Source organism: Lepus europaeus, chromosome 3 (assembly GCF_033115175.1).
Source record: "Lepus europaeus isolate LE1 chromosome 3, mLepTim1.pri, whole genome shotgun sequence".
NCBI classification, from domain to species: Eukaryota; Metazoa; Chordata; class Mammalia; order Lagomorpha; family Leporidae; genus Lepus; species Lepus europaeus.
Window position 1 is genome coordinate 113,738,256 of NC_084829.1, and position 17,758 is coordinate 113,756,013.

Genomic DNA, 17,758 nt, shown 5'->3' on the forward strand with positions numbered 1-17,758 from the left:
TTTTTTAAAAAAAAGTACAACAAATCCAAAACATTCTTATAATTTTCTCCAAAGAAAGTTTAGAGCATAGCTTCCAAACATACCTCAGTAAAAACAAGGCTTTAGAAAATCAGTAGTCAGCTATAACCCCAACATCTCAATCAATTGTCTACAGTTTCTTCAATGTTTATGCATGGTAGAATTTTCCATGCTACACTAGCCCACACTTTTCATGTATATACGCTCACTGTATTTCTGGATCACTGGGCTTTTGTAATCCAACACATGGAGATGCACATCTGCACTGGAGACTAAAAAACAAAAACAAAACAGCGCTTGCAAAATTAGTTTTCACTCCAATGATGTAAGTTTTATGGAAAGTACTTTCCTGATCATTAGAATCTTGATCATTTGTTAACTGTAATGCATGCTTCACACTTGCTATCCAGGACTGCCTCTTCTTAAATTGGTGAGTTATAATCTCTAAGAATTACCCCCAAAGAACTCAGACTCATCCTCTAGCTTCCTCTATGAGAAAAACATCAACATGTATTAATTTGGGTGATGTCTTAGCTAGGAACATTTTAACTTACTTTTAGGCTGCCAATGTCATTTCTTAAAGATGTACTCATTTATTTATTTGAAAGGCAGAGGTACTGAGAGGCAGCGGCAGAGGCAGAGAGACAGAGAGAGGTCTTCTATCTGCTGGTTCACTCCCAGATGGCCAAAATGGCTGGAGCCCTGATGATCTGAAGCCAAGAGCTTCATCCAGGTTACCCACATGGGTGCAGGAGCCCAAGGACTTGGGCCATCTTCTGCTTTCCCAGGCCATAGCAGAGAGCTGAATTGGAAGTAGAGCAGCTGGGACTCGAACTGGTGCCCATATGGGATGCCACTACTGCATTTTTATCTACTGGAAATCATTCAGTTTTTAATTATATACTTAAAAATCATACAGTTTGGTCATATGTACAGAAGAGAATGCATAGAAAGTGCTCCTTGAAATATGTGATTTCATCACAATATACTAAATCATTTTGACTTTCTATTTTCAATTTTTATAAATAAAAAAAAAATAAGTCCTGGTGAGGAAACAACAAAGTTATTTTATGATTACCAAGTAATTTGGGAGAAATTATAACTTTCTCACTTAATACTTATTCAGTATTACTGAATGCCTAGTAATCTATTTAGTGGCATTTAAAATATTTAACACATTTTGTGAAAATAAAGTTCCAGAAAAAGGAAACCAAAAAAGTTGCTGGAAGACTATCTTTCAAGGAGCTAAAATATCTGGCATCAGTGACAAGAAAAACAAATATAAGTCATCTGGTAGCATAGGGCAATTAACATTTACTTCCAAATAATAAATATGAACCAAGGTTTCCAAGATCAGTACAACTTGAGCTGGTAATACTGGGTCAGAAGATATTCCAAACCATTTGTTCATTTTTGGTAGTTTTCTGGCATTTGAGTAGTCAACTAGATAGGAGATGGTCTGAAGTTCAAGATCCTACTTTCTCTATCCCACATATAGACTGCTTTGTTTTCCATATATTAATGGTAAGATTTTATTGTCTTAGGGAAAATAAAAATAATAGAATTTGCAACCACACAATCATTACGCTGAGACTTGCTAGGGGAGCAGAAAAAAAGGCAAATTAAAAGGATGTTCTGGGCAGAGGGAATGGTGTGAAAAGTGTTTGGAATGCACATTCCCCAGACTCTGGGTTGGGACTGAGATTAGACCTATCTGGTAAGAGCAAAAGAGTCGCGACACAAAAATTAAGCATTAAGGTCAGGTTGCAGAAGGTTATAAACATAAGACTAAGCAGAGTGTAGCAACCATTAAAAGTTTATTAATTAAAAAGCCGGCGTCACGGCTCACTAGGCTAATCCTCCGCCTTGTGGCGCCGGCACACCGGGTTCTAGTCCCAGTTGGGGCACCGATCCTGTCCTGGTTGCCCCTCTTCCAGGCCAGCTCTCTGCTGTGACCAGGGAGTGCAGTGGAGGATGGCCCAAGTGCTTGGGCCCTGCACCCCATGGGAGACCAGGAGAAGCACCTGGCTCCTGCCATCGGATCAGCGCGGTGCACCAGCCATAGCGCGCCTACCGCGGCGGCCATTGGAGGGTGAACCAACGGCAAAAGGAAGACCTTTCTCTCTATCTCTCTCTCACTGTCCACTCTGCCTGTCCAAAAAAAAAAAAAAAAGTGGTATATTAGGACAAACTGGAGAAGAAAGGGACCAGAGGCTTGAAAACTAGTGATAAGGTCATTGCAGAAGTTCAAATAGAAGTTGCTCATATTATATGGTAGACATATTGCTATGGAAGTAAAAATATACTTGTAGAAATTAATGAAAGGGAAGACTAGATAGGGATTTTTAGAATCTTTACTTATGGACAGTTGAGGAGAATAAAAAATTCTTGCTTCTTGAATTTTAAGACTGAGGATCTAAATGATGCTGACACTGACAAGGAGTGGAAAGTTAATAAGAAGACTCAGTTTTCACAAGATGATAGAAAATTCGAATTTGGTTCTGCTTGCATATAAAATTTAAAATAAAAATGTATTAAAATAAAAATAGTAGTAGCTGGAGTAGCAAATTGAAAATAAAGAGATTTCTCAGTCCCCCAGAGGTATATTTGTCAATTGCATGGTAAGAAATTGCTAGAAATGAAGCCATGAACCTTCAAACCATCTTGGAGAGCATGGAGAGAGAAGAATAATTTCCAAGGACTAAATCTGGTCATATGACTGACTGTACTGGCATATAGAAGTTATTATATGTGACATAGAAGAAGTCTTTCAATGTACCATAATTTATTCATGGAAAACTCATCATGGATCTATTTTTATACAGTAACAACTAAAAGTACATAAGAAATCAACACAGAAAGTTTCATGCTTTAGATTCAAATCAAGCAATAAATAAAAAAAGCAATGATACAAACATCATAATCATTTTAAAGTTATTTTATAAAATCATACCTAGGTTATTAATAATAGCCTGATCCAAACATATTTTGCAAATTAAAAAACAACCTCCATGAACAGATTGTTTTCAAAAATATGTCTTTTTCACTGCTTCTGTCAAGACTTAAAATGCATTATCTATTCAGTTGAATTTTGGTTATGTGAATTGTTTTGACCAAGAGATGTGATGGAAGTATTGCTATGTGTTTACTTGAAGTACCTGTTCATACCATCTTGGGACACAGCTACCATACAATAAGAAAAGGTGTTAGCACTATATGAAGAACAGGATCTCTCAACAGCTCGCATTATAAGTGCTGCTACCTTGGACATCCTTGTCTTGGCTAAGTTCCCATCTGACCATAACTAGTCAAGTGAGTCCAGGTGAGACCCACAAAAGAACAACTATGCTGAGCACAAGCTACCCACAATATTGACAGGTACTCAATAATCGTTGCATGAGTTTTGAAATGGTTTGTTATACATCATGAAATAACTGATAAAAACCCAGAGATATTTTAGTTTTGTGAGTCATTATTAAACCCATTTAATCTGGTTCTTTCCATTAAGCCACAATAACTATGCTAAAAAGATTTATAAAGCATTTTATTTTCCGAGGGACAACATACACTATAGGGCACATTCCATTATTAAAACACAAGACAACAACTTTATAAATTGGATGTATCTAATGTATATGAGGCACACTGAACATAACATTACCAATGTTTAATGTTTTTGTAAAACCTAGAATTTTACAAAACGTCCATGTATGTATGGACTTTGAACTATCTGTCTTTAATAATTTTATTTGGAAGTTTGAACTTGTTTATTTTAATATTGAGAAAATTCCTTAGCAAACAATACTTTCTTTTCAAAAATAGCCCTCACTGTACCTTTGTGAAATTATACATAGAAAAAAATATGGGATTTCTGGTACCCTTTTTCAGGTTTTAGTATATGGTCCTTTTAGCCTTTGCTTCCCTTCACTTGTTTTACACCATCCCCTACTCACATCTTCCCACACAACACTTCTAAGAGAATATATCAGAGAAAACAAGACAAAAACAAGAGTTGCAAGGATATTTTCAGCAGTCAAATACAGGAGACAGTCATATTCAGTAGCCTTAGAAGGAACGTAAAATGTCTGTTAAAGAGCATACTCAGGCCTTTTTCTGTATAAACCTTACCTAACAGAGTCTTTTCCCCTCCTGACTACTGCATCTCAACACCCTTGCCCAAAAGGAGTTCTATGAAAAGTAAATGAGATAAGTTGTCCAGAGATGAAACATTGATTTATGAGATACTGATAAACAGTAGAGGTCTCAGCCATTTCTAATTTATCACAGTAGCTCCATTTTGAAAATCTGCCATATACCTAAACATGAAGATAAGTAATTTTATTAGTGACTGAGCACATCTGTACTTATAACGCTAAATTTTACTGTGAGAGTGTGTGAGATGAATGGGAAAGGGGAGAGGGGAATGATGCATCCTTAAGCTTGTCCAATAAACAAAATGAAAATGCTTTATAAAATTTAAGTTTTTTAAATCCAGGATATAATACAATGACACACAGACAGGAGGCTGAACTCTTTATAATTTACAAACCCAAAGGAAAGAATTCTGACACATAGGGCCAGAGAACTAACTGTGCACCCAGGGACAGGGTAACAGGACATTTGAATCCTTGAGGCAGTTTATATGGGTTGAGTAGGTTGAGATTTGCTAGGCTTCTTTTTTTTAACTTTTATTTAATGAATATAAATTTCCAAAGTACAGCTTATGGATTACAACGGCTTTCCCCCCCATAACTTCCCTCCCACCCACAACCCTCCCCTTTTCCGCTCCCTCTCCCCTTCCATTCACATCAAGATTCCTTTTCAATTCTCTTTATATACAGAAGATCAGTTTAGTATATATTAAGTAAATATTTCAACAGTTTGCACCCACAGAGACACACAAAGTGTAAAATACTGTTTGAGTACTAGTTATAGCATTACTTCACAATGTACAGCACATTAAGTACAGAGATCCTACATGAGGAGAAAGTGCACAGTGACTCCTGTTGTTGACTTAACAAATTGACACTCTTGTTTATGGTGTCAGTAATCACCCTAGGCTCTTGTCATGAGTTGCCAAAGCTATGGAAGCCTTTCGAGTTCACCGACTCTGATCATATTTAGACAAGGTCATAGTCAAAGTGGAAGTTCTCTCCTCCCTTCAGAGAAAGGTACCTCCTTCTTTGATGACCTGTTGTTTCCACTGGGATCTCACTCGTGGAGATCTTACATTTAAGTCATTTTTTTTTTTTTGACAGAGTGTCTTGGCTTTCCATGTGCTAGGATTCTTGAAACTCCCTGTGTACTAGCTAATTTAAATAATCCCCAGCTCTACTACATTGAGGCTGTCTTTAGCTGTCTGGTGCCTGGGACTTGGGGCATTGTATAGTGACCCCTGAGGGAGAACTCTTCAGAGAAGTGGTTGTATGATAAATATTATCAGTAATTCAAGAGGGAAACAGAACAGCTTTCAGTTAGGTCCTGAAAACTGTTTCAACACAGAATTTTAAGAAAAATTTCGATTGCAGAGCCACTACCAAGTTTTTTAGCCATATCCTCACTGATGTAATTCAACTTACATAGAATAAGTGATCGGTATTTCATGTTTTCATTCTTCCAGATCATAACGAATGTGAAAGGGACTTGCTTAACTTTGAGACACTGGGGAAGGAACTTCTTGCAATATAACCCCTGCATATTGATCTCTGTCCTTGTTGTATCCACATCAGAACAACTTCTGGTTTATTTCTTCTTATTTAGTGCCACAAAATGAAATTGTCTCAAGATGCTGATGGTACCATCTCTGAGCCTCACCTGTCCACTTCCTCTCACCAAACTTAAATTGTCATGGGTGTTGAAGTACCTACATTGTAGCAAGTGTTTTGGATTTATGTTTATGGCTTTACATAATCCTTATCTGAGGCATCTTCAAAAATAACAATATGACACCATCCAGTAGGAAATCAGAAATGTGGGAACAGGACTGACACATTGCACTTAAGGTGCACCTGACAGAAACAGAAAACTTGCCATCTGCCAGCTGTGCCTTTCTCTGCGGTCAATAGATGTATTTCAGATTTTCTTTCTGCCTTGTTAGTGACAATAGGAACAGAGACAGTACCAGTAAAAGGAGATGGCATGTGTACTATCTCATCAAGTAAGCCTTCAGGCAACAGTTTCTATTTGAGGAGGTGAGCATTGACCAAGAAGGAATTCCTAGCACTTTCATGCCTGCCTTGGAAGGTGTATTTCAGGTAAATGCACATGACACACCTTATCTGGATGGCTGGGGGCCTGAATTTAATCATTCACAAACTGTTTCTTCCCATTTAAATCATGTTAATTTTCCTCATAGCAGCCTATCAACTTAACAATTAAGACATGCTGCCCTACAAAGTTTCGTAAGAATATCAAGGGATATTCTTACCAAAGGATCGTTGGCATTGCTAATACTAAAACATAGGTATTAAACAAGCACTAAATTAAAAAGCAGATATGAGACTGAAAATCATGGCCTTCTTCTATTTTTAAGGGGAAATAATCCAATCTTTCACTATTAAATGTTAATAAGTTTTTTTTTAAATATAGATGCTTTGTACTGAATTGAATTTGTTCTCCTCTGCTTGTAGTTTTTTGAGAGTTTGAGGTGTCTTTCCTTGTCCTTCACCAAATGTCCTTTTGGTATTTGCAAATATTGATAACACTTCTTCATCTTTTACAGTGGAGAAGCCTCATCCTTATGATATTTACAAGGGAGAATATTCATTTATAATGTTATTTATCAGCTTCCTGAAACTAAGTCTTCTCAAAAAGCTGACTATATTTATCCTATTGCTCTCAATACAAACAAAGAGTTCCTGATTTGGTTTAAGATAATTGTACCTCTGGATTATCACCATTGATACACATATATGTTGACTGAGCTAACAAATGTTTGGAACAGTGAGTGTCATTAAATATGTGATCATGGATTTACTCACTAGCACAGACAAATTTTGAAAGACCCAAAGACACTGGAAAGGTAATCACTAATGGGAAAGATTTGGGGTACCTGTAGAGGGAAATAAGGGAGATATTTTGAGATTGTCAGGGACCTGAGAAGAAATGGTGAAAGCAAGAGACTCTCCTGAATGAAGTCAACCCCTCAATTGCAGCAAAAGATGACCCAGCTATTTGGGCCCCTGCCATCCATGTGGGAGATCCAGATGTTGCAGACATCTGGAGAGTGAGTCAGCAGATGGAAGTCACTTTCTCTCTGTGCCTCTGTCTCTGTCACTCTGCCTTTCAAATAAATAAAAAAAGTAAACATCTCTATATATCAAGAGGAAGACTATGTTAGTAAAATACTTTCTGATAGATCTCCTTGTATAGAAGTAGTGATTTCTCAAGAATCACAGAGGAATATTTAGGGAACTTTGGAGCTCAGAGAAAAGAATGACAGGAAGAAATAATAGAATAACACATTTTACTTGCAAGATAAATCTACTACCTGGAGATGTAAGTTTTTAGAATCAAAAGAGCTTGAGTTTTGGAAAGGTGGCAAACAGTTTCCATGCTGGTTTTCTGCCTTGTAACCCTGACAAAGCTGGGATCCAAGGAATCTGAACACCATCCCTGCTCTCTCTAGTCTTGCCACTGCTAATTCAGTTCTGCATGAAGTAGCTCCACAGGAGTATACATATTTCATAACACCATATTGTTTAAACTAGGTCAATATAAATTGATATCCACCACCTACTATGAGTAAAGCACCATACTAAGTGCTAAGGATCAATTTTATATAATTGAACCAACCCCTTCTTTCAAGGAGTTTATAGTTTAGCAAGAAGAAACTAGAGAGAAATGTTGATACATTATATATATTTCAGTAAAGGATACACACACATACATATATAGACCACACAAATAATATTTCAGAAGAGGAGTTACTTTTTTCCAATAATTTCTAGGTTAATAAATTAGTGAATGCCTCTAGAGGTCACATTTTTTTAATCATTAACTAAAATGATAAATCATCTTCTAGGCTTCATTTTATTGGAAAGTAAACCAAAAATCAAGTCACCAATAGCTGTGGCACAATTTATGAGCTGGCTATCACTATAATCTCTACACCAGAATTAGCTTCAGATAAGTAGTTTGAGCTGTCAGTTATTTGGACAAGGCAATAGATTGCTGGAACCAAAGCAGGTTCCATAGCCAGAGACAACCTCTGAAACTAGGTTTCTAAGCAAACCTTTATTCCACATGGATTGAGCTAATATTATTCCCACTTTCACAGGTGATGTGTGTACTCGGAAGTAGCTCTGAGACAGCCGATATAAATTCTAGGTTATGCATCAAAATATCACATCATTCTCAAGGCCTAACAAAGGTAAACTCTCCAAGGAAATTGTCTTTGAAGATACTTGAAGAGCACCTGTAGTACCTCATGTTAAAAATAACTGTATGTTATCCCTTTATTTTTATTTAAGATAAACAAATTTCATGTAATTCATATATCCACATTAAGGAGCACAGTGATGCTTCCCACCCTACCCTCCCTCAAACCAACACTCCCACTCTTCCACCTTCTTCCTCTGTTATTCCCTCTCTTAATCTACTTGATCTGTTTTGGCTTACTCATAAGATTATCTCTATCCTAATTAAAGAGTTCAACAAATATTATGAAGAAATTACAGTAGAGACAAGGGCTGTAAATAATCATCGGATCTCAAAATGTAAATTTCAAGCCCAGTTAATTCTCAATACCTGAATAGAAATGTAAAACCTCCTTATGTACCCAGCATATCAATAGAGATCTGCCAGTTAAACAAATACCTAAATATAGCTTAAGTTTCTAAATTTTGAGATAAGAACATCCTATTTTAAGGTTTTGATGAGAAAAATTAAAATGTAGGTGACATACACAGGTGAAAGGGAGATGTTCACCAAAATTTTGAATATAAAATTCCTCACTGAATGTAAATTGATAAGACTAACATACAAAGAGTGGGAATAGAATTTGGGACATGCTCAGTTGGACTTGTCCCAAATGGTGGAGTTAGAAACGTGCCAGGGGATTCCAATACAATCCCATCAAGGTGGCATGTACCAATGCCATCTCACTAGTCCAAGTGATCAATTTCAGTTCACAACTGATCACACTGATAGGTCTAAGAGTCAAAGGGATCACACAAACAAGACTAGTGTCTGCTAATACTAACTGATAGAATCAAAAAGGGAGAGAACAATCCATCATGGAAAGCGGGGTACACAGCAGACTCATAGAATGGCAGATGTCCTAAACAGCACTCTGGCCTCAGAATCAGCCCTTAAGGCATTCGGATCTGGCTGAAGAGCCTATGAGAGTATTTTAGGCATGGAAAGCCAAGACACTCTGGAAAAAAAAATAAATAAATGAAAGATCTCTGCAAGTGAGATCCCAGTGGAAAGAACAGGGCCACCAAAGAAGGAGGTACTTTTCTCTGAAGGGAGGAGAGAACTTCCACTTTGACTATGACCCTGTTGGAATAAGATCGAAATCAGCAAACTCAAAAGGCTTCCATAGCCTTGCCAACTCATGACTAGAGCCTGGGGAGATTACTGACGCCATAAACAAGAGTGTCAAATTGTTAAGTCAACAACAGGAGTCACTGTGTACTTACTTCTCATGTGGGATTTGTCCTTAATGTGTTGTCCAATGTGAAGTAATGCTATAACTAGTACTGAAACAGTATTTTACACTTTGTGTGTCTCTGTGGGTGCAAACTGATGAAATCTTTACTTAATATATGCTAAATCGATCTTCTGTATATAAAGATAATTGAAAATGAATCTTGATGTGAATGGAATGGGAGAGGAAGCGGGAGATGGGGGGGTGCGAGTGGGAGGGAAATTATGGGGGAAAAGCCATTGTAATCCATAAACTGTACTTTGGAAATTTATATTTACTAAATAAAAAAATTATAAAAAGAAGACTAACATATAGTAGAGGCAAGGAGCAGTTTTACAATCAAAGTTCCTAATCTAACAAGATTTGTCATTATAGTGAATATTTTAAATTGTCCTTTCATTTGCTTTCTTAGTATAGATCCTGTAGATGAAAATACTTTTTCATATCTCAAGCTTCTTAAAAGGCTGGAGAGCTCAAGTTGGGAAAAGGAGTTAGAGTTTATATCCTCTGATTGACACAGGATGAATTTGGAGTATGGAGTGCAGTTTAGATGGAAAGGGGTCAGGAATAAAAATGAAAAATGAAGAAATAAGAACACAGAGAAGATGTGAAGTCAGGCCTGACTGACAGTGAAGATTCAGAAAACAGTTTTCTTTTTTATTATTTTTTTTTATTTTTTTTTTATTTTTTTTTTAATTTAATTTTATTTTTTTGACAGGCAGAGTGGATAGTGAGGGAGAGAGATAGAGAGAAATGTCTTCCTTTTTGCCGTTGGTTCACCCTCCAATGGCCGCCGCGGCCAGCGCATCTCGCTGATCCGAAGCCAGGAGCCAGGTGCTTCTCCCGGTCTCCCATGCGGGTGCAGGGCCCAAGCACCTGGGCCATCCTCCACTGCCTTCCCGGGCCACAGCAGAGAGCTGGCCTGGAAGAGGGGCAACCGGGACAGAATCCGGCGCCCAGACCGGGACTAGAACCCAGTGTGCCGGCGCCGCAAGGTGGAGGATTAGCCTACTGAGCTGCGGCGCCGGCCCAGAAAACAGTTTTCTATTGACAGTGTGACTAAAAGCAATTCCAGGTAACAGGGGTGTATAACAGAGATCACTTTGAATTTTGTTGTTGTTGTTGTTGTTGTTTTTGTGCCAGGTAACAAATATTCCAGTTTGAAGCCTCTCTTACATTCCTAAAGCCCAAGTAAAGCAAAGAAGTTTTATTAGTGATTTATTTATCTTTGGTGTTCACTGTAGGTAGGAATGTGCATGTATACATGAATATTTATGAAGGACAGGTTATCACATCTGCATAAATGCATGAAGGAGAAGAAAACACTTGGGAAGCAGCAGAGTTATATGGGCAAAGGAATCTCAAAAGAATAACTCTCCTTTGGGAATGCACTGAAAAATTTAGAGAAGACTATGAATCTCAATAAAATCTAGAATTAGGAATATTAAAGCTTGTTTTACCTAGATCGCAAAGGGCAGGAGTTCTGTAGCTGGTGTCTCTACTCTATGATCACGTTTAAGGAAAAATTCAATTGATGAGAAGGACGTAGGCGTGAGCATCAGTGAAAGCATAGGAATAGGAGATTTAGAAGGGAAAATATAAACAGAGCTCATCCAGACACTTCAGGGAAGAGAATATCTTGGCTAAAAACCAGACAACTTACTTTCTCATGCACTTTGAGGAGACAAATATATTAAAATGCTGAAAATGGATGCTACTGAATACGCTTTTGCATTTGATTCCATCATTACCAATATAGAAGATAATATTTTGATCAGAATTTAGCTTTACTTATTAAACTGGTAATTATAGTTATTAGGAAAGTTAATAAAGCAACTTTTTAAATTTTATACACCATCTCATGAACTTAGTTAATGTAAGTATATCTGAGAAATTTGAATGCTTTCAAAGATGGATGATCTGGTTAGAGATAAATTAAGATGAAGGTCAGACCCTGGATATTCCACATATACTTCTTGGGGTGTAAAATGTAAAATGTCCTATAAAAAAGCTTACTTATCCTAGTGATAATTAACAGTTTTCAACACAAAAGTTTTATTTTAATATCTTTATAACTTATTCTTACAATCTTAATTCATTGCAAATATACTGTAGTTTAGACAAGCTAATATATAAATAGCTACATACACATATAGCATGTATATAAGAAAAGCTTTTACTAATAAAAATTCTATATTTTATATTCAGTTGAAGTGGTTACTATTATTTCATCTTATAAATTATAATTTCAAAAGGACTATTAAAGCATGTGCATTAATTTTCCTTCTTCCCTTTACTATCCTAAACAGTTAAGAACTCCTTTTACAAGGAGGTCTTGTAGCACAGTGCTTAAACTGCCTGTTGGAACACCTACAGACCAAATTGGACTGCCAGAGACAGAGACCTGCCTCTGCTACCAATCCAGCTTTCTGCTATTGGGTGCCCTTTGTGGCGTCAAATGATGGTGTAAGTAGTTGGCTCCCTGCCACTCATGTGGGAGACCTGGATAGGGTTCCTGGCTCCTGGTTTTCGCCAAAAAAAAACCATTGACATTTGAGGATTGAAACAGTGGATGAAAAGATCTATCCCTTGCGCTCTCTCTCTCTCTCTCTCTCTCGTTCCCTCCCTCTGTTGCTCTGCCTTAAAAATAAATTTAAAAAGTAAACAAATTAAAATGGAATTAATCTCTAGACATAATTTTATTCTGAATATTCCATATTATTTCAGTTGACTCCCTTCAACTAAAAAAATATCAAGAACTCTGAATTAGTGATTGTTATCATGACTCCACATTTAAGATGGGTTAACGTTGCACACTAAAGACACTAAAGAGAAATAGCATGACAGAGATTTGCAAAGACATCTACACTGAGAAACGAATGAAATCAACAGATGATCCACAGACTAGAAGAATTGGATGAAACTACATTCTAAAGGCCTTAATGAGAACAAACCTCAAATATATTGGAAATGTGAGATTAAGAATTAGTTTTAATTATGAGTGATGATTAGAGTTTATGAACACAAGGGAATTGCAGTTAAAAGTGAAAGTATGAGTGGAACAGAATAGAAACACCAGAAATCAATCAGAACATCTACAGCCAACTTATATTTGATCAAGGATCCAAAACCAATCCTTGGAGTAAGGACAGCCTATTCAACAAATGGGGCTGGGAAAACTGGATTTCCACTTGCAGAATCATGAAGCAAGACCCCTACTTTACACCTTACACAAAAATCCACTCAACATGGATTAAAGATCTAAATCTATGACTCAACACCATCAAATTATTAGAGAACATTGGAGAAACCCTGCAAGATATAGGTACCAGCAAAGACTTTAAGAAGAGCCCAGAGGCACAGGCAGTCAAAGCCAAAATTAACATTTGGGATTGCATCAAATTGAGAAGTTTCTGTACTGCAAAAGAGACAGGAAAGTGAAGAGGCAACAAACAGAATGGGAAAAAAATATTTACAAACTATGCAACAGATAAAGGATTAATAACCAGAATCTACAAAGAGATCAAGAAATTCCACAGCAACAAAACAAACAACCAACTTAAGAGTTGGGCCAAGGACCTCAATAGACATTTTTCACAAGAGGAAATCCAAATGGCCAAAAGACACATTAAAAAAATGTTGAGGATCACTAGCCAACAGGAAAATGCACATCAAAACCACAATGAGGTTTCACCTCATCCTGGTTAGAATGGCTTACATACAGAAATCTACCAACAACAGTTGCTGGTGAGGATGTGGGGAAAAAGGGACACTAATACACTGTTGGTGGGAATGCAAACTGGTTAAGGCACTATGGAAGTCAGTCTGGAGATTGCTCAGAAACCTGAATATAACCCTACCATACAACCCAGCCATCCCACTCCTTGGAATTTACCCAATGAGAATTAAATTGGTAAATAATTTTTTTTTTGTCTGTACCTCAATGTTTACTGCAGCTCAGTTCACAATTGCTAAGACAGCTAAGACATGGAATCAACCTAAATACCCATCAACAGAAGACTGGATAAAGAAATTATGGTGGGGCCAGCTCCATGGCTCATTTGGTTAATCCTCGGCCTGCGGCACCAGCATTCCCTATGGGTACTGGGTTCTAGTCCCGGTTGTTCCTCTTTCAGTCCAGCTCTCTGATGTGGCCCAGGAAGGCAGTAGAGGATGGCCCAAGTGCTTGGGCCCATGCACCTACATGGGAGACTAGGAAGAAGCACCTGGCTCCTGGCTTCAGATTGGCGCAGCACTGGCCGTAGCGGCCATTTGAGGGGTGAACCAACGGAAGGAAGACCTTTCTCTCTGTCTCTCTCTCTCTCTCACTGTCTATAACTCTACCTGTCAAATAACACACACAAAAAAAAAAGAAATTATATGATATGTACTCTATAGAATACTATAGAGCAGTAAAAACAAAACAAAACAAAACAAAAACAATGAAATCCAGTCATTTGCAACAAAATGGAGGAATCTGGAAAACATCTTGCTGAGTGAAATAAGCCAGTCCCAAAGGGACAAATATCATATGTTCGCCCTGATCGGTGACAACTAACCGAGCACCAAAACAGAAAGCTGTTGAAGTGAAATGGACACTATGAGAAACAGTGACTTGATCAGCCCTTGTCCTGACTGTCGAGGAACAACTTACTACTTTATTACTTTTAGTATTTTTTGTTCTACTTAATACCATTGTTTTAACTCTTTAATTAACACACAATTATTCTTAGGTGTTTCAATTTAACTGAAACTGATCCCTTTTAAATATAAGAGTGGGAATAAGAAAGGAAGGAGATGTACAGTTTGGCACATGCTCACTTGGACTTACCCCTAATGGTAGAGTTAGAAATGTGCCAGGGGATTCCAATTCAATCCCATCAAGGTGGCATATAGCAATGCCATCTCACTAGTCAAACTGATCAGTTTCAGTTCATAATTGATCATACTGATAGGATTGTCAAAGGGATCACATAAGCAAAACTAGTGTATACTAATATTAACTGATATAATTAAAAAGGAGAGAACTATCCAATATGGGAAGCGAGATACACAGCAGACTCATAGAATGGCAGATGTCCTAAACAGCACTCTGGCCTCAGAATCAGCCCTTAAGGCATTCAGATCTGGCTAAAAAGCCCATGAGAGTTTTTCAGGTATGGAAAGCCAAGACACGGTGGCAAAAATAAAAATAAAAATAAAAATAAAAATAAAAATAAAAATAAAATGACCTAAATGAAAGATCTCAGTGAGTGAGATCCCAGTAGAAATAATAGGCCATCACGGCCGGCGCCGCGGCTCACTAGGCTAATCCTCCGCCTTGCGGCGCCGGCACACCGGGTTCTAGTCCCGGTCGGAGCACCGGTCCTGTCCCGGTTGCCCCTCTTCGAGGCCAGCTCTCTGCTGTGGCCAGGGAGTGCAGTTGAGGATGGCCCAAGTCCTTGGGCCCTGCACCCCATGGGAGACCAGGAGAAGCACCTGGCTCCTGCCATCGGATCGGCGCGGTGCACCGGCCGCAGTGCGCCTACCGCGGCGGCCATTGGAGGGTGAACCAACGGCAAAGGAAGACCTTTCTCTCTGTCTCTCTCTCACTGTCCACTCTGCCTGTCAAAAAAAATAAATAAATAATAGGCCATCAAAGAAGGAGGTACCTTTCTCTGAAGGGAGGAGAGAACTTCCACTTTGACTAGGGTTTTGTCTAAATAATATCGGAGTTGGCGAAATGCTTCCATAGCCTTGGCAGCTCATGACAAGAGCCTAGGGTGATTACTGATGTCATAAATAAGAGTGTCAATTGTTAAATCAACAACAGGAGTCACTCTGCACTTACTCCCCTGTAGGATCTCTGTCCTTAATGTGTTGTACTATGTGAATTAACGGTAAAACTACTACTAAAACAGTACTCTATACTTTGTGTGTCTGTGTGGGTGCAAACTGTTGAAATCTTTACTTAGTATGTACTAAGTTGATCTTCTGTATATAAAGATAATTGAAATGAATCTTGATGCAAATGGAGAATGGAATGGGAGAGGGAGCAGGAGATGGGAGGGTTGCAGGTGGGAGGGAGGTTATGGGGGGAAATGCCGCTATAATCCAAAAGTTGTACTTTGGAAACTTATATTCATTAAATAAAAGTTTAAAAAGAAAGATAAAAAAAAAACAGTGACAACATGATCCAATGTGTGCTTGTTAGATCTTTTTGTTATGGAATATTTAAGTTGAATGTAGTTAAAATCAAAGAAATCATAAAACTTGAGGTCAAGATTTTGAATAGTAATCCACATTACTCCAAGAAAACTGGTAAGATATGTGTGGGCAAAAGATCAATGAGCAAGATGCTTAAGACTCATTCAAGCCAGCTAGATGGTGCAGTAAAGAGGGATGGATCTCAGAGAAGGGATCTTTCCCAGAGAATCAAGGAACCATCAAGATGACATCCCCTCTGTGGGTTTCACCGTATGTGGTAGATGGAGAGCATGAAAAGATCAGCAAGGGTTTGGAGATCCCTGACTGTGAATCAAAGTTCATTTGCATTTGACTCTTTCATTTTTCTGTTGACTTTGGGAAAGTTTACTCTCCCATTAAAATTGGATCCATTAATTACTTGACTGGAATGTTGAATAATTAATTATATAAAATATACCAAGTAAGTAGCACAAAGCCTGACATAGGAGAGAAGGTCAATGCATAATAGCTAGTCATACTTAACAGAAATCTTAAATTGGAATGATACTCTTCCTTTTTTTTTTCTTTCAGGGAAGAAAGGGAGAATTTTAAAAATAACATGAACATATAAAGGGGTTGTTTTAACCAACAGTAGTTTTTTCAGAGGGTCAAGCTCAAATCAGTTAGGGCATTAATTGTCAGTCAGTGTTAAAATAAGAATATTCTAGGAAGAGACACCTCTTGAGACTTGTATTTGGATCACTGGATGAATATAACAAATAAGAGACATAGTGGGACCATCCAAGCCATCTATGTGGTCTTCCACCTTTGTGTTAAAGATTCCCTGGGCTAAAGAATTTCTTACTGTTTCTCAAATCTTTCCCATCCTGTGTGCAACATTCCACCTTCACTAGTTGTTCAGGGTTTACCAATGGTTGCTTTGGACATTACATTCAGATATAACTTGAATCACCCACCGTGTCAGAGTCCTCTAAGAAGCACAGGTCAGCAAGACAGACTCAAACAGGCAAGAAAGGAAGAGAGGGGGAGGGTAGGAAGTATCATTATGCTCTTAAAACTGTATGCATGAAATGTATTTCCTTTATATAAATAAAGTATAAAAAAAAAAACAAGCTAGAAAGATTTTCTTAGGGGAAACAGGGAGATGAGGGTAGGAGGAGAGGAAACAACTAAACAGTAAGGGACAATGCCATGGAGGGTTGGCTGTAAGCTTTGTGCTACTCTAATAAAAGTTTGACAAAACCATGAAGGAGTTGCATTCGCCAAAGCTGGCCAACAAGGCATTCTTATATCTCCTAGGAGTAGGTCTGCCATCTTGTTCTTTCTGCATCCAGTCAATGGCCTCCATTTTGGGTGTGGCGTCAGCTTGAGCAAAGGATACAAGATTCAACTGCTGGAAACACAGCATCTCTGATTTTAACTGTTTCAAAAGGCTCTTGTGTATTTTACTCCAGAACTGATCCTTTACAAATACATTTTCCACACTGTCTTATGTATATTCTTGAGAAAATATTCTTTATATCAGAGTTCTCTTCTGCCTAAATCCTTCACTCTTTTAGAAAGGGTTGACACTTGCATGTATGATACACAAACTGGAATGCTTTATTCTTTTAGAGTTTTATCATCTGTAAATCTCCACTAACCTCCCAAGAGTAGTTAATTAATCAAACTCCAAACCTACTTTATATACTTTTGTTTCATTGTTGATACTATTTCTGCAGTCAAAAATGCCCAACTAGTTCTCATATTTTCTTCAAGATCAAAATAATTTATATTCCTCAATGCAAATTGAAGAATTTGAGATCATTAAGAACATGAGTTTTAGTAACTAAAGGTTGAAACAGGTGAAAATAAGAAAAATAGAATGATTTTAAGAACTGTAGAGTAGGGACAAAAAATTTG